Source organism: Corapipo altera, unplaced genomic scaffold (genome assembly GCF_003945725.1).
Source record: "Corapipo altera isolate COAL_440 unplaced genomic scaffold, ASM394572v1 22b, whole genome shotgun sequence".
Classification (NCBI taxonomy): domain Eukaryota; kingdom Metazoa; phylum Chordata; class Aves; order Passeriformes; family Pipridae; genus Corapipo; species Corapipo altera.
Window position 1 is genome coordinate 12721345 of NW_020884876.1, and position 27847 is coordinate 12749191.

Below are 27847 nucleotides of genomic sequence, written 5' to 3' on the forward strand. Positions count from 1 at the left end.
GCTTTCCAAGATGCTGATTTTTTTATCCTTTGGGGAAAATTTTATGTTGATGTTGTAGAAAATGGAAAATTTACAGCATTTTTTTCTTAACAATTGTTTTAAACTAAACTCAAATATTTTAGATCACCAAGTAACCTGAAATGTTTTGTCTGAAGTCACAGCAACTATTGCCAGATACCACAGACCATTAGCTGACACTTTAAACTCAGTTTTTGAATCCTCCCTATTTTGAATGAAGAAGTATCATTTTTTCCAACACAAATTTTGCGAAAATTGGATTGTTGACAAGCTGCTGATGCTTTCTTTTTCTCTTCCCCTACCGTCTTTTTTTCTTTTAACTTTGAAGGTTTCATTTCTCCAGGGCATATGTAAAATTCCCTGTACAGTAATTCTAGTGTTCTGGTAAGACTTTACTAAGAATTTATAACACAGTTTTGCACCTTTACTTAAAAACATCTATTTCTACATATATGTGGATATATTAATATTATACGAATGATACAATTAAAGGAATACCATCTGACAGTTTGAATTTTGTAAATGCAAACCATGCAATTTTGGTAAAATCCTGCAGTTAGACCGATGCAACTGAATTCGATGTGAGAGAGGGGGGCAAAGAACATAGTCAGATTATTTTAATTTCATGCCTCAAGTGCCTAAATATGATTTTTATTCTAAAGTTCTCATCACATCCAGAATTGCCACTGAACAGGTTTCACTTGTTTAGCACAGAGACAAATTCGAAATTAGCAGGATTTTCCAGAGTTAACAGCCATTATTGTAGAGAAATTTAATACTGGCCTCCACAAACCATACAGCCAGTGCCTGATGGCCTTGAATGAGTGCTATCTGAGTTGAGATTTACAGTTCCCAAAAGAAAGACAACTTCCCTCTTGTGGTTTTGGATGCATTGATTCATATGATCTACCACTAAAACAGCAGAGCTCTGTAAGGACCCACATGACACCAAGGAAAAGAATCTTTCTACTCATGTTGCCATGAGTAGGGTCAGGTCACAAGGATCCAAAGATCAACCCTATCTGAATTGCTGAGTGCTCTTCTGAGCCACTCAGCTTCTCCGAGCATTTCCCTCTGATCAGCACCTCTTTATGACTCAGAGTGAGAAACGAAAAATTCCTCCACACCTGTTGTGAAAAGTCAGAGTAGAACGGGAAGGTGAGAAAACCTAAAGTTGTCTTGGCTCACACTAACGATGTTTGTGAAACCAGCATTTGTCAACTACTAGTGCACCAGCTCTGTCGTATCGCATACTGCCAATTTATGCACAATACAAGCTTCAAGGGCTGACTACTTCGAACACAGTGACAACGATTCATCATGTACAAGAAACTATTAACAGGAAGTGTGCTGTTAGTGTTTGCCTAGTTTAGTAAAGTTTAATTTTAAAGTTTAGGACTGGCCTGACACATCAGTCTTCTAAACACTTCTCATCACAGCCATCTCTAATTCCTTACATGATATATATATATATACTCAAACTCAGTTATACTAGTCTATTATTTGCAGTATTTTACCCACTTTCCATGGTTTGCATTTTTATCTACCTGCAATTGTCATTGCAAGAACATATTCTCTTCAGTTATTGCCCAGAATTACAAATCATATGTGATAGGGAAAAGTAAAGTACATACTACAGACAGTGCAAAGCAGATATTCAAAAACACAGAATGCCAAGAATTATTAGAAAGGTAGTAAAGGAACCTTTACTACCTAAAGTGCTGCTATGTAAGTCATGGTGTACCTATGCTTTGAAGGATGCATGATATTTTAGTTCTTCCAAATTTCATAAGCTATAGTAGCACTGGGAACAGATGATCACAAGCACACGACCTGCCTTCTTAAAAGCAAGATTAAATAGACTGGGATTCTCCAGTTTGGGAAGATAATGACTGAGGACAAAACATGATAGATGTTGAAAATCTCTAAAAATCATTAACAATATGGAAAATAAGGATTATTCACTATTGTAAAACTCATTTAAATTCCTATTTTCAGTTGCTAACAAACTGGAAAAAATCCATTCTCTATAAAGCACTCAATACAGCAAATTTCAGTACAATAAGATCAATCTCACCAACTCAGACAAATAAAGAGAACAGAGAAGTCCTCCCACTGCTGCATGGCAAACAAGGATCCAAAGCAAAAGTGGCTCTAAAAAGCAGAAATTCAGATCGGTTTTATGTAAAAAAATGCAAACATACCACATAATGTCTGTAGAGGCCAGAGATAATGTATTTTTCTGATCAGGGTGGTCATGATCAGCTTATAATGGAACAGCATCATCAAGATTTGTTCATATGCCTAATTTGTGTTGTCCTAAGTATCCTTCCTCATAGTTCTAGAGCATCCCGGAGAGAATTAACAGTAGGAAGAAGAGTAGCTGTAACAAGACGGAACCAAGAACAACTAGGAGTAAGACACAGATAGCATTTACAAAGTCACTTCAGCTCACAGAGGAGATGATGATGGTTTTGGGGGCAGGAGGAGGAAGAGAGAGACAACAGCAGTACATCTGGAATTCAAGGGAAAACAAAGATGCCCTTGGGGAGAGAAGTAAAGAGAGAATTTTCCCATGATTCCGAGAAATACCATGGAAGCTCTGAAATTGGTAAAACAAGTAAGGACATGGAAGCATGTGGTAAGTTCAGCAGAGGAGACAAGGAGACCTTGAGCTGTCAGGCACAAGGAACTGGAGAGAACAGGGAAGGAAAACAAAGAGCAGCAGGAAGGATGGCGACAAAAATCACATGTGTTTTAATAAAGCACCACAAATGTTTTATTTAAGCTGGAGGCATAGGTGGGATGAATCAGAGCTCTCTTGAAAGAAACAAACCCAGTCTTCCCACAGCTTCAGTTCTTGCAGAGAGAACATAGGAAATCGAATGAGATGTAAATCTGAAAGAGAAGTAAAACACTAGGGTGTGCAAGGCCTCACACAGGACCATCACAAAATACATGACAAAAAAAGCATAGTACCTAATATATTTTTTGTTATCTTGGAGTAAGGACCAGCAATGTTATGTTTCCTTCCTGGCCAAGTTTCTTTCTATTAAGTGTTCAGACGACTTGCTTTTCCTTTCCTTATCTCCCCTTCCAATCCAAATACTACATATTTCAAATGGGCACAGAACCTTAAGTTTAGTCCTTTATTAGAAAATACAACAATTCTGTCTTATCCCTAATTGAATAGGAACACCTATTAGTCTGATGATCAAATTTAGACAACTTAATTAAACTTGCTTAAACATACCTCACACTTTAAGCTACAGTTGCAAAAAACAGTCATATTTCTGAGTCACAGGGGTTAAATGAGTTCATTAGTCAGGGTTTGAGTCAAATTCTCACTTGATGTATAACAGCACAGGTCTGTTGAAGTCAACGGTGCTGCTACTGTCTGCGTGATCAGGGAACTCACTCATTATTCTGCCCTAACTGGTAAAACACATAATTTGCATCCTCAAATTAAAGTACTGTTGTCAGTCATCAAACCGCTATGTCACACTACCACTCTCCAGCAGGTGAGGACCACACCAGTAATGAGCCCTTAAGCACTAATGTACAATCACAGAAAAAAAAAAATCCCATGGCTCCAGTTAAGGCAATTTGAAAATTACTTTCTAATGCCAGGATGACTACAAGCTATAGAGCAGAGTTAAAGACTTAGTCCCTAACACTGAGTAATTTTATGGAAAAAGGTTTTGTTTAAAAAGTAAACATGCAGTGACAACATGTCGATAGCTGTGCAAAATGCAGTCACTGCTGTCATTCTTAAAATAGGAGAAACCTGTAAAAAGTGTTAAGAAACTGCAAATTTAACCCAGTCAATACTTATTTAATGAAAAAGTCATTTAATGAAATACTTCTATACAAATACTTACTGCCTTTCAATAGAAGTGCACTTACGTACTAATTCAAGCTCCTACCTTTTAGAAAAAGAGTTTGTTTTATTTGAAATGGGCTTTATGTATCACCAGCTATTGTCTTGCCTGCAGAAAGGCAATCCACATCTTGCTGATTATTGAAATGGGTTTTGATAATTCACACCTGATTTAAATGACCTTGGTTGGTCTGTGTGTGCGTAACTTCAGGTGTTCTCTTTCTTGGCACAGCACTGCACACAGTCCAAACAGCTTTGTGGATAACACCAGGCACAGATCCTGCTTTCCACCAGATTTGCATGGTTGGTGATATGCTGTGGATTTTAGTACTCCTTAACACTTCCCTCCTTGTCACCTCCACCAGCTGGTAGGGTGTAACGGAGAACACAAGACATCCATTCCCTCTATGTTTCCCCAGGAGCTGGTCAACAGCCTGAAGTTCTTGACTCAACACTTTCTCATCAAAGCCATGTTCCTGACAGCTGACTTTCTGCTTGTAATAGAGACCTTCTATCTTCAGGACAGCCCATAACTATAGGACTGACTTCAGCTTGCACTGAAACACTATTAGCACAACTATTTCCATTAGAACAGTACAGGAAATTATCCACGGCTAGGTACCACAGGCAGGGCTACCTTTATGATGACTAAAAAGATTAATACTTAAAAATCTCAGTGATTACACTGAGTTGTCAGACACTGAACAAATGAATTAATTCTCAGCCAAACACTAGAAGCTCAGACTATTAAATCTAGGATTCAACACTGGCAAGTCATTTTGTTAAAACACAGAAAAAAAAATAATTGGAGAGGTTGTTGAAATGGTGTAGGGATCCATCTGTGCAGATCCTATGAAAGTCATTTTCACAAACTCAGTAAAACATCACTGAATTTAACCTAAAGTATTTTAGATTTTTTCCTAGAGGTAGTTGTGAAGTACTCTGAAAAATGTTTTTAAAATGTCTTTTTCTGCCACTCCAATATGCAAGTAACAGGAAATAATTTTTTGAGGCAAGTAAAACATATTAAAACATGGGCAGGTGCAGAAGAATTTAATATTCAAAGCTAAAGCAATAAAAAACTTGTATAAATTGATAATTGATTTTAAGCAGTTAATAATTATATTAAGTGTATTTCCAAAGTATATATTAACTCAGAACTATAAATGCAACAACAACCCTGCAGCCTCATAATCAGGAAAACCCAAAAAATCTACAATATAGAATAAGTAAACTGTACTTGGCATAGGTTAATTTCAAATTGCCCCACTGAGACCTTTCCCAAATGTTTTTGATGTTTCATGGAGATTTAATGACCAGTGAGAGCCAAGCTGAGCAAACAGACCTCGAGTTCAGAAATTTCAGTCAGACTGAAGGGAGGGAGACAGACATCTTAATTGCTTTTTCATTATTACTATTTTAAACTGAGAAAATATGACATAAAATGTCTCTGAACAGTTTTGTTGCAATTGAATTTCAGCAGGGTTTATGTGTCTTTATACGCCTTTTGATCCATATTTCATTCAAGTCACAGACTCAACATAAGAAGTCCTTAGACTGATCATATGGAAACCCATGCATATGCTTAAGTGTTTGTAGAGCCACTGAATTCCATTTCTGTAGGAATTGATGAATATATTTATATGTATCTATATGTGTATCTATTTATATATATTTTATATAGAAATATTTTTACATCTATATTTATGTGTATATGCATATATTTCTACATATCATTACAGGCTAGAGGATGAACAAATCCAGATCAGCCCTGCTGAGAAGGACTCGGGGGTGCTAGTGGATGAGAGGCTGGACATGACCTGGCAATGTGTGCACGGAGCTCAGAAAGCCAAATGTGCATCCAGGGCTGCATCAAAAGAAGTATGACTAGCAGGTCTCTCATGAGACCCCACATGGAACATGTGCATCCAATTCTAGGGTCCCCAACACAGAAAGGACCTGTTGGAGGAAGTCCAGAGGAGGGCCACCAAGATGATTAGAGGGATGGAGCACCTCTCCTATAAGAAAAGGCTGAGAGACTTGGGTTTGTTCAGCCTGGAGGGGTGACCTATTACAACCTTCCAGTACCTAAAGGGAGCCTACTAGAGACCTGGAGGGGGACTTTTCAAAAGTGTGTGTAGTGATAGGACAATGGGGAATGGTCTAAAAATAGAAACTGAAAGAGAGTAGGTTTTGATCAGATAGTAGTAATATATTCTTTACTGTGAGGGTGGTGAGGCACTGAAACAGGTTGCTCAGAGAAGCTGTGGATGCCCCTTCCCTGGTTCAAGGCCAGGATGTATGGGGCTGTAAGCAACCTGGTCTAGTGAAAGATGGCAGGGGGAGCTGAAACTAGATGATCTTTAAGGTCCTTTCCAACCCAAGCCATTCTATGATTCTATGATTCTGTGATTATGATATATTTCTGAAAGTAATGTCAGAGGCGTAGAAGGCAGGTAGTTGTGATGCTGACCACTCTTTCTACCACCGTAGTCTGCCACTGCATTTAAAAAAAGAATCATCTTTGACGTATTACTGTAATTAAAGAATCCACAAAAGAAAGAGATGAAATACATTTAAATACTCCTACAAACAACTTCATTTTTTAAATCAACTGAAGATCTGCAAGATAAAATACTTTTTGTTTCTCACTCTTAATTAATCTAGAGTTATCATGATAAAGGACACTAAAATTCTTCAGGTACTACACAGTACTAATACTAATAATATAAAAACAGAGGTTAAAAGAACTTTATTAAAAAGACACAGAAACCATCTGAACCTTGTCTGCTACATAATGGTGCACCTTTCTTTAAAGGTGCAAGTTCTTTACAAAATTAGAACAGGAAAAAAAACCACAAAGAAACAAGCAGAGAAAATCACTAAGGATAAGCAAAACTTGAATTACAAACACCAGTTGCATAAATTCTAACTTTTTATGAAAAAACAAAATTATAAAGTAAGTGAAACTAATGGGTGGGGGGTTGTAGTTAATATCATATCTAGCTCAAGAAAAAACGACTAATTTCTTCACATGACAATCCAGTATAATGAGCTGCTCTGGCAACACAGAATTACCTCAGAAAATACATTCCAAAAAGGTAAATGTAGGTCTCAGACTTTCCTCAGAATTATTTTGATTAATTTATTGTCTTCCATTGTGTGGTGATTCAAAAAGCCTAAAATAATTAATTTTCTGCATCCTTCACACTATTTCTAGTTAATCACCAATAGCGATGGAGTGAATCCACTCATGTTTCCCAAAATATGTGAATTTTGTTTAAGATTTCTATAAGCCATGGACTTGCATACAGCTCAAAAACTGCCCTTCAAAGCAGAAATGGATTATTACATTTTGTTCTAGGATGTCTACAGAATGATACATTTTTTTTTCCATTTGAAAAAAAACAAACAAGGAGTATATCTGGCTGTAAACAGAGATGGCATTCCTCCCATTCTTTTTTTGGTAAGTTACTGAGGTGTTAGGGACCAAAATTAAAATCTATCCATGTCTGCTCCTAGCAGTTACCTCCCCTACCCTTTCGTGCTCTTTCAACAACTTCATTCCCCTCCTGCTCTTCTCCACCAGAGAGGTTTCTTTATCAGGTAGATTTTTTCATTTCACATTAATTTGTGAATTGCATTTAATCCAACTTGCTATTTTGTTTCCTTTTCACTTCAATACCTGAAGAGCCTCTTACTTCTGCACAGATGGATGTAGAGGGATTACCACTAAAAAAGGTGATGGACGCCAGAGATGAAAACTCATGAACTAGCCAAATTCGCCTGAAAGGAAGAGGCACAATACCCCAATCTGGCAAGAGACTGGCAAAGCCTCTAAGAGAGAAGAAAATACCAGCTGCTGTCTTTCAAAAGGTAATGGCATGAGTATCATTTCATGGTTAGTCTACCTAGACAGTCAGATACTACAAGAAGAAAGACGATTCCAATCCTCCCGTATTATCCTTACAAGAGGATTAAAAAATTAAAAGTAACGCTGTTGCACTGGGTTCAGACAGCAATATCTGAATTTATAGAATTTCTCAAATTTGACAAAAGCCCTAGATGTTCAGTCTATACATGATCTTTAATAGCTCTGGTTTTGTCAGCACACAGTGCAAAGATACAGTATGTTCTATATATCAAATCATGACATAAAAATTAAGTGTTGATTGTGTTTATTTCCATGTCATGTTTATTTAATTACAAAAATAAACGTGAGAAATTATGCTTAGGTCAGATTGTTTTTGTTTTATTTTAAAGTATATGAACTTTCATTTGAGCAAAAGCAAGGGCCTGCCACTACAGCTATAAACAACTAAACATTTATCTGGTAAAACCCTGCAGCAACAAACAGAAAAATATTTAAGGTTCCTCTATTTTCCATTAAAAAAAATAGTAAAAATTCTGGTCAAGAATGAAGAGTAAAAGCATGCACTGTGTGTTAAGATTTATACCTTCTGAACCAAGTGCAAAGCAGATGTGAGATACTGCTGTTCTATTTTGATAGCATTTTATTCCTACTTTAAAAGCACACAAGTGACAACACAAGGCTAAAAACCAAATCAAACCAAAATCCAAACAGTATATAGGAAACCTGGTCCCTTAGGTTTAAAATGCAGATTAAAGTAAAAATAAAACAACAACAATATAAAAAATCTGGGGAAAAAAAAAAAAAGGCACCCACAGCACAATAATACTGAATCCTTTAGTCCTTGAAAAATAGGTAGAAAATTTTCAATAATGTCAAATCACCTTGAAAATCAAGCTTGGAAGCACTTAAAAAAAAAAACCCAAAAACAAATCAATCACCTTCTCTGCAATACACTTACCTCCATTTGGTGGATGAATCTCATATTTCACTGTTTTACATTATTTTCCAAACAAGTACATTATTTTATTGCATGTAATTCTGATTCTGAGCAGAAGACAGTAAACTTAAACAGTAACCTTGTTGAGACATTAGCTTTCAATGCTAGGTCTGAAACTTTACTACACATCAATGTATATAATTGTAGAAATCATGACACTTTAAGGTTGTTCATTCAAGTACCACCAAAACAGTTATGTAGAAGATACGAATCACGCCTATTCCATTTCCGAAACTGTTCCCGCTGTAGGTTAATGATATAAGCATAGCAGCTAAAGCACAGGGCACTGCTCAGAGATTAATCTGCCTCTGAGGAGAGAGGCAGCCTTAGCTACAGTCAAGAGCCTTGCAACTCTGCAGGTGCTCACCATACCCACCAAACAGTGTGGGCTCCTTTCCGTCTCCTTTTCTTCAGCTCCCTCACCCATTCCACCTAAGATTTGTGCTCCAGACACTTCACCAGCTCTGTTGCCCTTTTCTGTACACACTTCAGTGACTCAACATCTTTTTTTTGTAGTGAGGGGTCCAAAACTGAACACAGGATTCAAGGTGTGGCCTCACCAGCGCTCTTCAAATTTTCTCCCTGCATAACCCCAAAAAATCTCCAAGGGGTTCAAGTTACTGAGGCCTTAGGGGTCATCAAGGTCCAGTGACAGGACCTTGCATCTGGTGCAAGGGAACCAAAATGTCATACAAACAAGAGACAGTAGATTCTATGTATTTCAGACTATGTGTTATGTCCTGGTAGCATTGAAAACATCAGAGTTACAGTGCTAGATCCTCTTAAGTGCCCCACATTATGCTTTTTGCCTCTTTAAGAAGTTGTACACATATAAAATACAGACCTTCAAGGCTTAAAGAATTCTTGTAGTCCTAAAAACATCAGCCTTCATTTTCATAGAACAACTCTGGACATATAAAAACCTCAAATGATCTTCCTTTAACGTGGGTTAAAGGAAGCCTATTGACTTCATGGAATAATTTTCCTTTGTACCTTTGAAATATCTATCTATAAAAAAATATAAGGACTACATCAATACAATTTTATCTAATAACTTAGCCTCAGTCTCAGCTCTTCCCTGTCCCTTGCAAACATTTCAGATATTTCCAAACTAATAAACCACATTTTTCCAGTTTCCGAGCTTCAATGTTAGTGACAGATATATCCACTAAAAAAGCCCAAAATCCCAAGTTAATTATCTCCAATGTCTTATCAGAGCTGCACATGAGTTCTGCCAGTTGTCATGTCACCAGAAAAAAAAGGCACAGCACTGCAAATTTTCCATCTCAATTGCCGCGTTCTTAAATCAACTGAACCCCTCATAACTGTTTAAAATTTACATAGTCTTTAATGACGAAAAAAAGCATTGCCATTAGAGTTCTCTGCATATGACTTCTGGTTTTATATTTTCTGGCTCAAGTTGTTCTTCCTAGCTACAGCTGTATGCCTCTGTTAGCATCAATGGGGATTACAGAGATGAAACAAAGACCAATATTGGCTAATGATGCTACTCTGCTGGCAGAACACAGACTATCAACAGAGACCGACTAATCTTGAAATACCTGAACAATTACTAAATTTATTCCTTTTCTAAATCATGGTGTGATTTGACAAGCCCATTTTGTCAATGAATTAGTCTAAATAAGTATCTGACAAAATACACTGCAGAAAGAGAACGAACCAGGAACTCTTGACACGAGATGTCTCAGTAGAACGCAATGAAGGTGTTTTAAGACAGGTCTTGTTGATACCTACTGTTGCACAAATACCTGTAAGTAAGCTAATATTTTTTGCTGCCAAACAAAGACATTTGATCCTATATTTGTAGAACTCATGTTGAATGTGTTGACCTCACTGGCAGGCCTTCCTTAGTTCAGAAATCTACCTACCTCTCAACTACTCAGCAGCTAACCCAGCTGCATTGAATCTCTTACTCCCAGACACAGCGTGGAAGTTGACCAGTAGCCCCTCTTTCTTCTACCAGTTAGGCGACATGGATACTAAACATACCTGAAAGTTAAGCCACTTGAGAGATAAGACTCTGATGATAACCAACAAATGTTGAATTCTCTTCAGGTGTACCTTCAGAAGGGAGAAAAGCGAGCATTCTTACTTTAAAATTGACTGAAAATTAAGGTAGTTTCTTTCTCCAGAGAGATGGAAACGGACCCTTAGCTCCCCTCAAGCAAAGGAGGGAACTGAACCTGAGCCTACACATGCTCTCATTGCTACCTCTGAGAGAAAAATGCTAAGGGAGGGGGGACCAACACAAAAACAAACTGCCATTGCATCTCCTTTAGATAAAGAATGTTAAAATACGGCTCCAGGGTCACCACTGATAAAAGGTGTCTACATCTCCCATCAGTCTGGTTTCATAAGAAGGATGCCGTGAAGGAACTACATGTTGAGCAGCATTGCACAGTACTTTTTTCCAGCTACTTCCATGCCGGTCCATGTTAGACACCAGATCAGTGATCACTGGGTCAGAATCCCCTTGTGGGGGTATGGGTGTGGGGGTGGGGAGGGGAAGGGCTAGGCCTAGGTCTGTAGCTAACATGGCTGTGCCCATGAAGAGTACATGGCAGGGACAGCCATGCAGCTGGTCTCTCAAGGTCCGCCTGGTGGCACACCCAAACCACATCCCCTGGAGCCTCTAAGTGGCTGTGGCACTCCTCACTTTGGCTGGGGGGGGACAGTGAGTGGCAGGGAGCCAAAAGTTCCACCTAGGGGGAATGGCCAGAGTCTATAAACAGACACATATGTGGCCTCCATCCCCCCTTGGCCTCTGCCCTCCTAACCTACCAACATGTGACCTCCAGACTAGTAAATATATCTCTCCCTCCTCTCTTTCTCTCTTTATTCTTTCTTCTCCTAATCTCCCTTCCTTTATTCCGATGGGCAACTTAAACACCTGTTTTCTGTATTTCATTTAAGTTTGCGTTTGCTGGGTGTAACAAAGGTTCCCTTACTATAGCAATGCTTGCTAGTCTCAGTAATCTGTTGTAATGCTTTTGGGAAGTTACATGTTATTTCTGTAAAACCCTTTTTGCCAAAATGCCTATTTTCTCACCAGATTAAAAGAAATCTCCTAGAGAAAATGTGTAGTTTTTCTCTGGACATGAACTCAAGGTATCAAAAAATCAAAGGCTTTGCAAGGGTTTGTGTGGGCAAAATCTCTTGAAGTCTGAAATTAAAGCGTACAAACAGTAAAAACGTGGAACTTCTGGACCAGCATATAACAGCCCATTCCCCCCATCTTTAAGTTATGCAGGTCACAAATAAGCATATGATCAAGAGATTAATCCTCAGGGCCAAACAGATTTCTGGATCACTTTGCACTTGCCTTAAGCACTAAGCGTTGAAAAGTCCAGCACTTCTGACATTCAGACCTTTTTCAGATCTAGCCTTCAGTCCAACAAGTCAAAGTACAAACTCAAATTCCAAAGGTGGATTTCACAGAGTCATCATCATAGAATCATAGATTTCTACAGCATTACTGAAGCTGAGACACCACTCTAGGGTCCCAAGCTGGTTAAAACCCAAAAACAGGTTTCAAAGCTGACTTTTGTGTCACAAAGTCCCAAGACAAGTTCAACTTGAGAAATAACTAAAATACACTATTCAGTGGTCCTACTTATCTCCTGAGATTTTGGGGGCATTAAAAAAAGAGCATAAGCAAATCACATTTTCTTGACATGCTGCTTCTACTAAATATTCTACAGAGATGCCCATGTGCTCCTTACATTATTCCAGGGGGATTAACAGTTTTGGTATTACAGTAAATAATGTATCCTTCTATCTCAGGTTACCACAGCAAATTTTATAGAGTTTGGATGCAGAATAAAATGCGGAAAAGGAGAAAGAAACAATCTGGACAGAAGTTCCAAGGAAACTTGAGAACTGACATGCCTAAAAAAATTTCTGATTGTTTAATATAGTCAGAAGTGGGGACAGGGTGCGGGTGGGAGAAAGAATCAGAAAGACAGACCCACTATTTTTTCCATTAAAGCATCATTTTGCAACACATTTCCTTTTCTTAGTAGTTATGAACACAGTTTTTCAAGGCATGTTTTCAAACCATTAGCAGTTTTCCAACAACAATCTAAAAATACTATGCCCCAAATCAGTGAAGTTCAGAGACAGCAATTCTTTCTGAATATTGCACTGAATCATCTTTACTTTTTCATTGACAAATTCCATGCTGTTAATGGGTGTTAATCACAAATTCATCAGTATGCAGAGTGCTTTCTATTGTGTGGATGTTCATTACAGGTAATTTGGCAGCTGTTCTAATGTGTTAGCTGTTTCAGTGATGCAGAATATATAATGACAGCTTTACTTTCTGAATTCTTATTTACTCACCAATCTCTTTCTCCCTCCAAACGTTCATTTCAGGTGAAAGCAAGTCATGATGCCCTGGTACTAACAGGAAAGAGGAGAAGCATGGTGTGTTTTACAGGTAAATTTTAGGGATGATGTGTTCTGTTCATCTGACCAGAAGTCAGCTGTGAGGGCTGAAATGAAGGGATTGCAAAGGTGAAGTGGCAGCCCCTGGAAACCACAACCCTGTAGTCTATTTCAAGTTCACTGTATAAGACAAACCCACAAGGTACTTGAAAAGAGAAACAAGGCCACTGCAATAGCTAATGCATTTTTGAAACTAGTATATTTTCCCTGCAAAGTACCTAGTTATTAAAACATAGAGGACAAAGAAATCAAGGCAAACACATGCAAAATGTGTGGCTTTCCCTGAAATATGTTTACCAATTTGCAAAATACAAGAAATCTGTCATTTTACAATTTGTCTGGTTAAACAATATTCTTTTTCCTGTGTATTTAAATACGCTTTAATTGAAACTAGTTGTATTTTAGCTTTGGTCTATGATATAACCAAAATAATCTGTCGTTTTCTTATTGGCTTATATTAAATGCCTTAAAAAAGGAACTCAAATATTCATTTATTCTAACCATTTAACTCTGAAAGGGTATTTGCCTTTCCAACTGTATGATTCTCATAGAATCATAGAATAGTTTGGGTTGGAAGGGACCGTAAAGATCATCTAGTTCCAACGCCCCTGCCAAGGGCAGGGACATCTCCCACTACACCAGGTTCCCCAAAGCAACATCCAGCCTGACGTTAAACACCTCCAGGGATGGAGAGTTCACAGCTCCTCTGGGCAACCTGTTCCAGTGCATAACCACCCTTATAGGAAAGAATTTCTTCCTAATATCTAATATTCAGTCAAAAACCATTCCCCCTTGTCCTGTTGTTACACACCCTCATGAGAAGTCCCTCTCCAGCTCTGGAGGCTGCTCTAAGGTTTCCCTGAAGCCTTCTCTTCTCCAGGTGAACAGGGTGAACAGCCTGGAACTCTCATCTTGTCTTCTCAGGAGAGGTGTTCCACCCTGTGATCAACTTAGTGGCCCTCCTCTGGACTCCTTCCAACAGTCCATCTTTTTTGTGTTATACAACATGTCAGTTTTGTATGAGCTCTGTACCTTAGCAGGACATTGAGTAACAGAGTAGGTCAATCTTGGGGTAAAAAGTAAACTAAATGAAACTAGTTTGCCTTTTCAGCACTTCAAAAGAAATTATTAGGATGAGCATGAGGTGCTGAAAGTCTCACAAATGTTATCACCTGTTTGAAAAAAGGCACACAGGTTTTCAATCTGTATGCCCTAAAAGCAGCCTGTGATTCTCCTTATGTTTTGGTGTTTTTTGTTCCCGCCAAACTCAAACTTTTTTTTAAAGAGATATTTCCTTAAATAGCCACTTATTATAACAGAAAGATGCAATGTCTTGCTTCTGTAAATTTAAGTTCTGTTTGAAACCATTATTGCTTTCCTCAAGTTGTAGAGCAGGTATAAAGAGAACAATAGTCTCCTAAAATAAATGTAATATATAACAGTCTTTCAGGCAATGTCAAATGCAATGGGGGAAAAGACTGATGAGAGCTCTCCAAGATGAGTTTAAATGACTCTTTTTTGCTCTCTTGTGCCAGTGCAAGTATCATTTATTCTTAAAGCAATCGGTCACAGTTTTCTGTTAGAATGATGGTATTTTGACTGATCTTGTCGAAGTGCAGACAATGAGGAATAATAAGATTCCCAAGCTGGGGAGTCAGTAATGAACAAAATTTGAAGTCAACTAAAATGAAGTACTGTATGAACTAGAATACGGGATATACGTCTTTAGACTACAGGAAATAAGCCAACTGACAAGGATTAGAAAGAAATAATTTTCCCTGTGAACATGATATTCCATAACTATCCACCACAAGAAAAAAAAAATAATCCTCTCTAACACCTCTTACTAGACAGGGCTGGAGAGGGGCTGATATTGATGATACAGATACAAAAAACAGTGCACCTACAGAAGTCCATATTTTGCAAACGTACTGTGATTATTCTTTGTAAAAAAAGTGAAAAAGGCAAATATTTATAAACAAAAGATAACCAATAGAAGGTGTTTGAAATCAGCTTCTTTTTCAGGAAGACTGATTCATGGTTTTTAACTGCTCAGTGCCTCCTCCAAGAGAACTGATAAAATGATGGAATTGTGCCCCCAAGTAAGTATAATGAAAGCCCCCACACTGATAAAACACACTTCAAGAGATCACTCAAGACAGAGACATCCAACAAAGTCTGAAGCGACTTCAAATATTTGTGGTGCACATGAAAAACTCCCATGCATTGCCCTATTACAATTTCAAGCAGCATTTTAACTGTATACATTCCACTGCCTGGAAAGAAAACCTAGCCATATATGTGCTCCTTCTGCATAGCTTATGACATTACAAGCTCACAGGCCACTTGAGGGCAGGCTGTTGTCACACTGTGGAATTTAACTGGGCATAGGGAGGTAGTTAGGTGACAACAGGACAACGGTTGTTTCACAGACTTAATTTCAGCTAAGAGTGCTTGAACTGAATCAGAAAAATTCCAAGACAGACTGCAAAAAAGCCAAATTAGGAGCTTCTAGAGCTTTCCATTGAAAAGTATGAGTGTGGGGACCTATCAGAGCTGGTGAAAGCTGATGTTCTGCAGCCAGATTTCTCATGCTTGCTCCCACCTACTATTATTCCACAGAAATACATCTCAAGTAAATTTGGTGGCAAAGTTTAAATGATACTTTTTCCCCTCTCATATCTATTTGCCTGCCTAGAAGAAAGAGGGTGATGAAGGAAATGGACAGTTTTCCAAGATAGAAATAGTTCAAACCGATTGCTTGGAGACTTTGAAGGTTTATTCTAAGACTGAAAAATACTTAAGTGCATCACTGGGTGAAAACCAGAGGGTGAAAAACCTCTCTAAGTTTTCTTTCAGACTAATTTCTTTATTTTCCTCTCAAGGAGAAACAGTACAAGAATAACACCATACAGCTAGAGGTGAAAGATAAACACAAGTATCTTATCCTAGGACACAGTCAGCTCTCTTCAGCATCTACTAGAGAGGAAAGAGCCTTCAAGAAACCATTGTAAGGTAAAGCTGAGCAGTAACATCAGTCACACAGTAATTATTGGTCATCTGTCAATTGAGAACTGTTTTCCAGAGGAAGATTTCCTAGCTGCATCTTAAAAATAAGGTAACCTAATCACACAAAGCAATAAGCTGGACACTGCAAATGGAGGGACTGAAGAGTCATGGAGATAGTCTCAGTCACCTGCAGATAGGACAATATTTGGTCATCCACGCCACTTCCCAGAAAGGAATGCATTTCATATTTGGCAAAAGGAAGGTGCCTTGTGCCATCTTGGCTTCTCAGAAAGAATATTGCTTATTCTCATTTCAATACATTTAAACAAATGAAAGAATCTACAGATATTGCATGTCAGTTTTTAATCAGTCTGCAATGTAGTTACAGTTTTGCAACACAGTATTCTACTCTTAATTTTTATGCAAAATAACCATGAGCAAATATAGCATCGTAAGGCTTTGGCAAGCCTTGATCCTGTAAAATCTACTTGAATTATCTGTTACGTAATTATCTGTTGCACATTTTCTAACCTCTGAACTATTCCTCTGAGAACAAATACAGTATGAAAGGGGTTTTTATATATATATATATATATATATACACACTAAAAAAAGGCTATGACTATAAAAGTAACTGCTTCTTCTATCTCTTTGAAAATCTAAATCATCCCTGTTTACAGTTAAAATCAAATTCATCAACCAAGAAGGCTCATTCAAATTTTGTCTGGAAAAATCATACCTCTGAAACCACTTCGAAGAAAGGCTGCTGTTCAGATACATTCATATCTCCTCCATGCATGAGTTACAGTGAATATTATGCGTGAATTATATTTAAAATTCATTAAACCACATGCTAACTCCTTTATTAAGAACATGCACCCCTTATGTAATTATTATTTCTAATATATTCTTATGCTTTGTTCTCCCTTTCAAACTGGAAGGTTTTAGGTTCACACTTTTCATTCTGTTTGCTTATGAAGTGCCAAATAAATTGATGGCATTGAACTATAACTGGGTGAAAGCACTGTGTGCAAGACTGTTAGCAACCAACAGCTCAAAACTACATTTTATTTAAGAGTTCATAAATCTGGTTTTACTCAGTAAAAGCCCTTAAAAAACAGTTATACCATTAGATTAATGCTACTTAATCTTATTTTTAAACCTGTAAGAGCTGATACTTTTGTAAGCTATTATTAGGTTAACTGTCACACTAACCAATTTCTTTTATCCACAGCAAAGACTCAAAGTACTCAGTGGTTCAAACTTCTCATTCAGCCACCACTTTGAAATGAGAAAAGGGTTTGGGATCAACTCCTTCTACACCTTAGCCTACTGACAAATTTTCTTCAGATGACTGTGATTTTGCCCAGAGTTTGGTAATAGACATTATTACTAGGGTACTTCATGGTGTTCATCAGTGTTCAAAAACATATTTTGAAAACAACGGGGAGAACGAAGATTTGAGAGGTAGCTTGGAGCACAAAAGAGAACATGAAAGAACATACAAAGGTTGATGCTAGAAACAAGTCAAAAGAAACTGCCTGACAGATGGCATCCCAGAAAGGACGGACTCTTGTTATGGCAAGATTCTGTCAGTACAGATGGTGACTGACAGCACTGATTACAAAACTCAGTTCCCATTGAAGGCAACAGGAGCTTTACTCCAGTAATGGGGATTATGGCAATGAAGTCTATCTTTTTGAAAATCCTATTGTTTTGCTATTAAATACTCTACAAGAACTTGCATAATTCTTAAATTGAAGTTCTAACACCTGGTCAACAGTATAGTTGACTGGATCATATTGCAACTTTGTATATAAAATCTAGGACTACATAGCAATCATGTATTTAAGAGAGAGAGAAATTAAACAAATTTCTACATCATATGTAAACGTGCAGTGCAGGAGCCGGCTTTAACAAATAACTATGCAATGGTTCAGGAAGACCTAGATTTGTGCAAAGCATTTCACATTGTCCCGCATAAAATTGCTGGCTCTAAACTGGAGAGATATAGATTTGATGGATGGACCACTCAGCACATAAGGAATTGGATGCATTCAAAGAGTTGTGGTCAATAGTTCAATGTTTGAGCAGAGACTGGTGATGAGTAGTGTTCCTCAGGGGTCAGTATCAGGACAGGTGCCATTTAACATCTTTGTATGCAACATGGACAGTGGGACTGAGTGCACCCTCAGCAAGTTTGTCACCACCAACCACCTCTGTGGTGCAGTTGACACACTGGAAGGAAGGGACCCTGCCATCCAGAGGGACTCTTGAAAGCAATCCCAAGTACAAATACAGGTGAGGCAGAGAATCAGCTGACAGTAGCCCTGGAGATGTTGGTTGACAAGAAGCTTGATATGACCCAGCAATGCGCCCTTGCAGCCTAACAAGCCAACCACATTCTGGGCTGCATCACAGGAAATGTGGCCAGCAGGTCAACAGAGGCAATTCTGCCCGTCTACTCTAGTCTTGTAAAGCCCCACCTGGAGTACTGAGCCTGAGGCCCCCAACACAAGAAAGACATAAACTTGTTGGAGTCCAAAGGAGGGGCATAAAGAGGATCACAGGCTGGAGTACCTCTCCTATGAACATAGGATGAGAGAACTAAGGTTGTTCAGCCTCGAGAAATCTCCGGGGAGACCTTATAGCACTTTCCAGTATCTAAAGGGGGCCTACAAGAAAGCCAAAAGGGGACTTTTGAAAGGACACACAGTGCTAGGACAAGGGATAATGATTACAGACTCAAAGAGGGTAGATTTTAGATTAGGTATATTTCAGCTGGGATGGAGTTAACTTTCCTCATAGTAGCTGGTATGAAGCTAAGTTTTGGATTTGTGCTGGAAACAGTGTTGATAACACAGGGATGTTTTCATTATTGCTGAGTAGTGCTTACATAGAGCCAAGGTCTTTTCTGCTTCTTATACTGCCCCATCAGCGAAGGGGGTAAACAAGAAATAGGGAGGAGACACAGGAGACCCACCCCTACTAACCAAAGGGATATTCCATACCATATGGCACCATGCTCAGCATATAAAGGGGGAAGAAGAAGGAAGGGGGACATTTGGAGTGATGGTATTTGCCTTCTCAAGTAACTATGTGAGATGGAGCCCTTTTTTTCCTGGGTTGTTCCTGACTGAACACCTCCCTGCCCGTGGGAAGTAGTAAATGAATTCTTTGTTTTGCTTTGCTTGCATGCACAGCTTTTGCTTTATTTCATAAACTGTCTTTGTCTCGACTCTTGAATTTTCTCCTGTTTACTCATCCAATTCTCTTCCCCATCCCACCAAGAGGGGAGTGAGCAAGCAGCTGTGTGGTTCTTAGTTGCTGACTATTGTTAAACCACAACAGATATGAGGAAGAAATTCTCCACAGTGAGGATGTTCCATGCCTGGAAGTGTTCAAGGTCAGCTCGGACAGGGCTTTGAGCAATCTGGTCTAGTGGAAGGTGTCCCTGCCCATGGTAGTGGGATTGGAACTAGATGATCTTTAAGGTCCCTTCTGACCCATTCCTGATTCTAAAACTAAATTCCAGGAGACTGCAGAGTACTCCACTTGGGTCACAAATACCCCATGCATCGCCAGAGGCTTGGGCAAAAGTGTCTGCAAAGCTGCCCAGCAGAAAAGGATCTGGGGGTGCTGGTCAACAGCTGGCTGAACGTGAGCCAGCACTGTGGCCAGGTGGCCAAGAAAGCCAATGGCATCTGGCTTGTATTAGAAACAGTGTGGCCAGTAGGACCAGGGTACTGATGAGGCTGCACCTTCCACACCAGGAACTGACGGGCTGAAGTGTGAACAGAGACAGGCAATGTAGCTGGTGAAGGGTCACAAGTCTTCTGAGGAGCAGCTCAGGAAGCTGGGGTTGTTTAGCCTAGAGAAGAGGAGGCTGAGAGGACACCTTATCGCCTCTAAAACTGCCTGAAAGGAGGATGTAGACAAGAGGAGTTCAGCCTCTTCTCCCAGCTAACAAGCGGGAGTTACAGTCTTTTCCTATGACAAAAAGAAATGACCTCAAGTTGCACCAGGGAAGGTTTAGATTGGATATTAGGAAAAATTTCTTCACTTAAAGGGTTGTCAAGCATTGGAACAGGCTGCTCAGGGACATGTGGAGTCACCATCCGTGGAGGTATTTAAGACATGTAGATGTGGCACTTAGGAACATGGCTTAGTGGTGGAGTTGGCAGCGTCGATGATCTTAAAGGTCTTTTCCAACCTAAATGGTACTATGATTCTTTAAAAATACCTTTTCCCTCTTAGATGTGCTGCTTTGCATTAGCAACTTCACATTATGCTATTCACAATAAACAAAACAAAAAAAGAAAAAAAAAAAAGGAAAAAAGAGATGAGCTTTTATCTTCACCAGTTACTGTCAGCAAACTATTAAGCGATGTTCTGGTAAGTACCTGGCAAATCCCTGATGAGCACAGCCAATCCTAATGAATAAGGTTTCCTGTAAGCAACCTCTGCTGAAGCACGGGGAGAAAAGATATTTTCTTTAGTCCTAGATGGTTAAGATACATATTCCTGTGGTAGATTTTATTAATGCTGAAATCAAAAATACAGCCTTGATATCAAACGAAGTTCAATACTAGGAAAATGGGAACCATTTGGAAATAGCAAACCACCATCTTCATATCTATATGTACTCAAGAGTTCAGATTACAGGGTAGTGAATGTACAGTTTTGCAGCTATTCCACAGAGTAATTTGAATATTTTAAGGTCATAATCTCCTCTTTATATGCAATGTATCAATTTAAGAAAATATTTTCCTTCAATATTAAAAAAACCTTTACATCGAAAACCACAACCCCTACCAGCTGTTTCACATATATTGAACAACACCATCATCTCAGTCTGAAGATGTCCCTTATGACACTTTATCATATTCGATATGTCCATGTTCAATATTCTATCCTGAGGAGGAAAAATTTAACATTATTTAAGATAAAGAAAAGGTTACATAAAAATTAAAAGCAAACTAACTACACAGAAGACTCTAGGATCCTACTACTAGCACTTAAATAGAGGATGGAGAGTAGGAGGATCAGTGCCCCTGTAAGCATCGATTAAAGTTTAGAATCCTGAAATTGTGTCTTTAGTCTCCCTCAAATATTAATTCATACACCAAGATGTGCATTTATAATAGAAAAATGCATACTGTTACAGTTAGAGTTAGCCTAGGGCACCTGCTTTCTCCTTGTGCCACCCCTCAAATTCACTGTGGACGGATTCATCGAATCCGTCCGGCAATATTACTCTTTCTGGCTCACCAGAACAGTTTCTGTCATCAAGAAACTCATTCAAAATGATCTCCTGCCCCAGAATTTGATTTTGTATCAGCAACTACTAAGACTTTATCTTACATATTATTAGTTTAAGAATTACTTTTATAAATCACACAAAAAGGTCCATCTAGCTAACTATTTGTTTCTGACAGCAAACAACAGCAAATCATAAGGACAGATATAAATACACGGCAAACAAACAACTTCACTTCCCTACCATACCCTTCCAGCCTCCAGCAACTGATGGTTCAAGGACATTGCAAACCAGACACACTGACTTTACCCCTAATGTATTTTTCCTCCACGAACATATTCAATTGTTTCTTGAAGCCATGCAAGCTTTTAATATCCACAATGCCTGGTTCAGAAAGCTCCACAGTTTAATACCGTATTGCACACAGACCTGTACTTGCCATTTGTTTTGAAACTGGTACAGTATTTAATTTGATGCTATTATGTCTAATGAAAGAGAGAGTCAATCCCTGCACATCTTTCCCATGTTACTCTCTTCTAAGTTACCTCTATCACACTCTCAGTCTTCTCATCAGTCACTCAACAATGAAGGCTTTACTTAATTCACTCACCCTTAATAGGTATCTTTTCTACACCATCTGTGATGATTATGATTGCACAAGAACTGCATACAGTATTTGAGAGTACACAATGAATTTACGCAGTAGTCATAATGTTATTCTCTTTGAAATGAAAGCTAACATTTTCATAAAACTAATATAGCCATCAAGAGCTCCTTCCTGAGTAGCAATTACCGTGTCAAAAGTTATTGCGGTATACGTAAACCTAGGATTATTTACTTCCCCATATACATTATTTTATAATTTATCCACATTTTTCTTTAGAGGGCTAGACAAAGACAGAAGATTATATGCAGAGATCCTGAAATACAGCAGCAAAATTCTGCTTGTGTTCTACCCCAAATTTCCCATTTCCTTATTTTCTCTCTATTCCATTACACAAACTCTGTCCATTACAATGAATCTTCCAAACACCAGCCACTGAATACACAGATCATTTGTTTATGCCTCTCTTTCCTAGGCATGGAACACCTTAGTTTTCAAGCACCTGGGACGTACCTCAGACTAATAACAAGTCCAAAACTTAAAAAGGTTTTTATTTTCCTTCCCATGATTCTTCAGAAGCAATTGGAATTAATCTGTCTGGTCTTGTTTTACATTTTTTTTGTCTTGCAAGTGGCTTGATTTTGAAGATCTCTGCTGATCCCTTGAGCAGTCACTGCCAAATCACCTTTATTTTAAAAACTGGTTTTACCCCTCTTTAGATAGTTAATAGACCTCTAAATTATTTGAAAACATTGTTCTGGCGAAGTGCATATTCTGTTTATATTAAGCAAATTTCTACAAGTTTCATATAGGTGCACTTTAAGGCCATGACTGGAGTCCGTTTTCAGTTCCTCTTCCAGAAGACTTTTTTAACAAAAAACTACAGTCACAGCCTAAAGCTAATTGTAAAATGTAACAAGTTACTCAAGCTTCCAAAGCACTGCCAAGCTTGTTAAGTCCAATGTCATTGAAGAATGGTAAATTCCAGTTTTACTGACATAAGACTGTGTTACTAAATTTTGTTATACTGAGCTGCTTTTTGTTTGCTTTTTAAATTTGCAGTATGAGCTGCCTGTAATCTTAGACTCTAATACAGCAACTATAGCGCAGTTTTGCACAGAAAAGCAGATTACATTAAAACATAGAGACATATTTGGGATGCGTAAAAACATATCCTTGCATTTTGAAAAATATATAATAACCCCTCATTCCAGCTCAATTTTAAAGAAGAACAGAGCAAGTTAACACTTTACACTTCCAGAAAGGAAACGAATATTGCAATAATTAAGGATGTGAATTTTACAAGAAAAAAATATAAAAGCACTGCTTCTACAAATGAAGTTTTAAGAAATAAATGGTATCACAGAATTCTCCCACCCTGCACCAAAAATAACAATAATATGCTGCACTACTCAGGTCTTCCAACCTTCAGGCTGCAGAGAAAGGGAGAGTACAGGAGTAATAGCATGGGTCTGTGTAAACTTGGGATACAGAAGGGACGATTGCACTACACCTAACATGCCATAAGCAGCACCCACACCTCACTATGTCTTCCTTTTATATCAAAAAGGCAACTCTGTTTTCTCAGAGCACTTGTACAAAAGGTGACCCCATACACAACAGAAGAAAACACAATTATAGAGTCTCCTCTCAAGAAACAGCCTGAGTTTGCTACATAAAAATATAAAGCATGCTTTATTCACACTTTTTCAATTCACTACAACATAAAAAGCCCACAGGTCATGTTTGTATGATGCAGTTAACATAAAACTAAGAGCTTACCGCAATCAAAATAAAATATTCCTTACTGGCATTACTTCAATAATTGACCTAGCCCAGGGTCATTTTAAAACAGTTTAAATGCATCATTAATTCAGGGTATTCTAAAGCAGCTTTACTAATATGCTATAATAAATTACAACAGAGAAGCAAGGTTGCAGTTAGCATGCATTTAAAAAAATAATAATATGATAACAAAATATGCCAGACATGCAGATTAGAGCAACATGAAAAAGAAGGCACAATAGCAACATGATTCAGAAGTTAAAGAAATATATTTGATGGGATGTATTTTCCTTATTATTCTCCTGGGTACACATTTGTCTGACTTTCATGTTTCCTTTGTGTCACTTCCATCCTAGCATTCTGGCAGCTTCTCGCTCTCCGCTATCATTAAAAGAGAGTAGCCAGTCTTTCAAACAACCAGATCAGTAAAGTGGATATTAATCTGCAATACAAAGGAGGTTACTAAATGGAAGAGAAGGTCAGTTGTTTATTTTAGATCACATATGTCAGGAGAACAGCAGGTTAGTAAAGTGTATTGTAAGGACGGCAGCACTGGGCAAGTGTTTTTGAACAAACTTGTGTATGTTCTCCTAAAAAATCTGTATGGAAGTCCACTGTCTAAAGAGTAGAAATGACTCACAGGAAAGATTGGAAAGAAACAAAGGCATAAATTAAATGAGCCAACATCATTATTTCCTATGTATTTCAGGACTTTGAAGCAGAGAGGGAAAAAACATTCAGTAGATTGTTGAAAGTTATCACTGTTCGAAAACTAAGGTCAGCTCACATACAATCTGTGCTTAAAGAGGGACAAGACACAAAAAGAAAAAAATCCAAATTTATTAAAAAAACCCTTGAAAATGCCAAAAACACTGTAGATTGTACCGAATTCATACCCATTAACATATGCTTCTCCATGTATTTACATGGTGTCTCACAAAATTGTTCCGTTCCTTGCAAGATTGTTGGCATGTTACATTAGGGAAAATAAATTCCCTCTCCCTGTAGGAAGCAAAGATGGTCCCCTCACCTCCTCCTGCCCATAAACAAACATACACGTCCGTAGGTATATGTGTACATATACAAATAAAAGGAAAAACTCATAGCCCGCACTAATAAGTAGCTCTGAAAGCTCTGAAGAATCTCTTCTACTAACAATTTCTTTAAAATTCATTGAATGAGAGTTTCACTTCTGATGGAATTTTAGTTTTAAGCTTTATCAGTAAGATTTTACTCTCGTATGTCAAAGAACCAACATTATTACAACACAAGTGGCAAATTTTTCCAAGGTCTATGTCTTGTAAGACGTTACAAAGTGCACAGGCAGTAAATACGTGTGTCCCGGCCTTGATCTCCCATGTTCATTTGTCATTCACATCTATTCCAGATGCAGAAGCAGGTTGCTGCTTAGCATGATCCCATCTCCATTTCCTTGTTCCCAATATAAAATACAATTTTTCTTCATTGCTTCTGAAGGAGACATCTGTTTTGAGTCTAGAGTATTTAAAGAAAAATATCTCTCACATGTTCATATTGAAGTTGTTTCAAAGAAAATACCTTAATCATGACTGCACATACTACGGCACTTGGAATTTCTGAGTAGTATTGTGTTGAGATACCACCTCAGTTTTATAGAAAGTAAGTCTCACATTAATAACAATTCTCTGTCAAGCGGTTTCTCTCAATGTTTTGCGTACAAATGGTTTAAACAACATCTCAGCATCTCCATCTGTACTGCTCTAGGTGCATCCTCTCCTCATAGAGCAAGAAGAAAGGGAAGATGAGGAAAGATCACAGAAAGTTGTAGACTATGTTTCCAGTCAAATTTATTTCCCACCCCTCGGCAGCTTTGTTGCTTTTCCCTGATGGAGTCCCAGAAGCTTCCTGTCCTCCTCTGCATTCCTGCTCACATGGCATATCTATTTGCATTGCTGAAGATGGTAGCTTTCAATTTTGCTTTTAAATTCCATCAGTAGAGGCAGCTGGTGGAGGTGAATGTAACTTCACTTTCATGTTAGCAAAGCATAGGCTAACATATATATTCTTGGCTGCACTTTCACTGAGCTTGTATTTCTTAAATGGACTACTTTAGGAAGAATGGAGAGAAAAACCCACACTCTTCTCAGGCTATAAAGTTCGAGTAATATAGCTCAAAATAAAATCTAACCATTGTTAGGAGTGTCTCCATGTAGCTGGAGAAATTCCTGCTGCTTCACCGTTATGAGGAATTATGTCAAGGATGCCCTTATGCTGAAAAAGATGTAATCTGATGTGAAACGCAGGTTAAATATACTGCAGGAATATTTTGCTGTGAGGCTTTTGTATGTAATTTTTTTAGTTTTCTGCTACCTTTTACAGTCATCCCAAGTATTTTTTATGCCCTTGTATGTTGTATCTTTAATGACCCTTTAGTAACTTTAGTGGAGAATTTGTTACTCAATGTCATAAAAGTTCTGAATTTACATTTTTACACTAGTGTTATAATTGCAAAATTTGATCAGCAATTTGACTGTCACTTTAGTTTATATTGAGCAATTTTGAAAAAACAACATCCGTTCAAGCCTGTCATTCATTTTGTACCCATAACAAATGCAACTTAAAGTGTAGTCATTTATCAGAGTCTGAGAAAAATAGAAATTTATTGCTTGTAGGATGGCATTAACATGTCTTTTACATGCATTCTCTGTGCTAATGTGAAGCTATCCCTCTATAGAAAAAGCAATCTAAAAATTTCTGTGATTCAATCCAATATATTAATTTACTAATTTACCCAGTAGCCAAATGAGATATCAAAAACATTAAAGAATCTGAAATGTGGGGGAGGCTCCCCAAAAAAAGCAAATAAAAAGGAGAAAAATAATCAAGAGATGGAGGTGTGCTGCTATGTTTAAAATGAAAGGGCTTTCCCCTTTCATTTCACTGAGCGAACACCTTAGGCATTTTGCTCTTATATAAAAGAATATATATATATATATTTCAAAAAGTCGACTATTGCATTAAACCATGTATTACACTCTGTGCAAGTCAGATGATTCAGAACTGGAGAACCATTGAAGGATGGTGGTTAAGCACAAGATTTGGTATGATTTACAGTCTCTTCTCAAGTTATCTAGCTCTGGCAAACTACTGCTGCATCTGTGCAGGCTTTGTCAGGGACCAGCAAAATTTTGCAAGGGTGAACTTAATTTATGCAGAAGAGATTTCAGTTGCCAATATCTGCTGGAGTTAACTCCTGTGGGTGGGAATGTCTCAGACCTCCCTAGCACACCGTTTGACCCTGTCTTCTTGGACACAACCACACGAAGTTTCAGCAGCACTAACCAAAAGATACATTACAAGTGAAACTTTTAGCCCAGGTATTGGATGACAAAACAGAAAGACAAACTGCCGGTGACAGAAAATTATTTTATCTAATGCAAAATTGGAAGATTTTAATCACAGTGAGACAAAAACACAGAGGTTAAAATATTTATCTCACAGTAGTAGAGACGTTAACATTGTAGGGCTTGTATTTCCCAGGCACTGGCTCTGAACAGAGACACCAGGAGTCCTTCTTCTTCCCCATCTTTATCTATAAACAGAACTTGTCATAGGCTGCTATAATATGTTCTTAGTTGTCCTAAGTATTTGTTTGTATTCTCCTAGAAAACTATTTTCAGAGAGCAACAATAAGTAAACACACTAAAATTTTCTAAATAACTTCATCTGGTTTTCTATTTTAAGTACAAGTATAAAAAATTATGCTTCTTTAAGCAAATGAGCACCTTAAGTTAGTCTGATAAATCTACACTTATACACTTCAGTGAGCAATCCAATTTCCAAAGCACTGGTGTCCTGACAAAATTCTAGTTCAGATAATTACTCTGCCTAGCTAAATCTCTTAGCAGTATCGTATGCTGTCATAAACTGCTGTGTAGCGAAGAAGTAAACTGTTAAATTGCCACTGCTTCTTA

General features: G+C 38.0%; 1 protein-coding gene across 2 annotated transcripts in view; it reads right to left on the reverse strand.

The window, feature by feature from the left end:
• GALNTL6 (polypeptide N-acetylgalactosaminyltransferase like 6) overlaps window positions 1-27847 on the reverse strand; it is a 460275-nt gene that overhangs the window by 424034 nt on the left and 8394 nt on the right. The window lies entirely within an intron of this gene.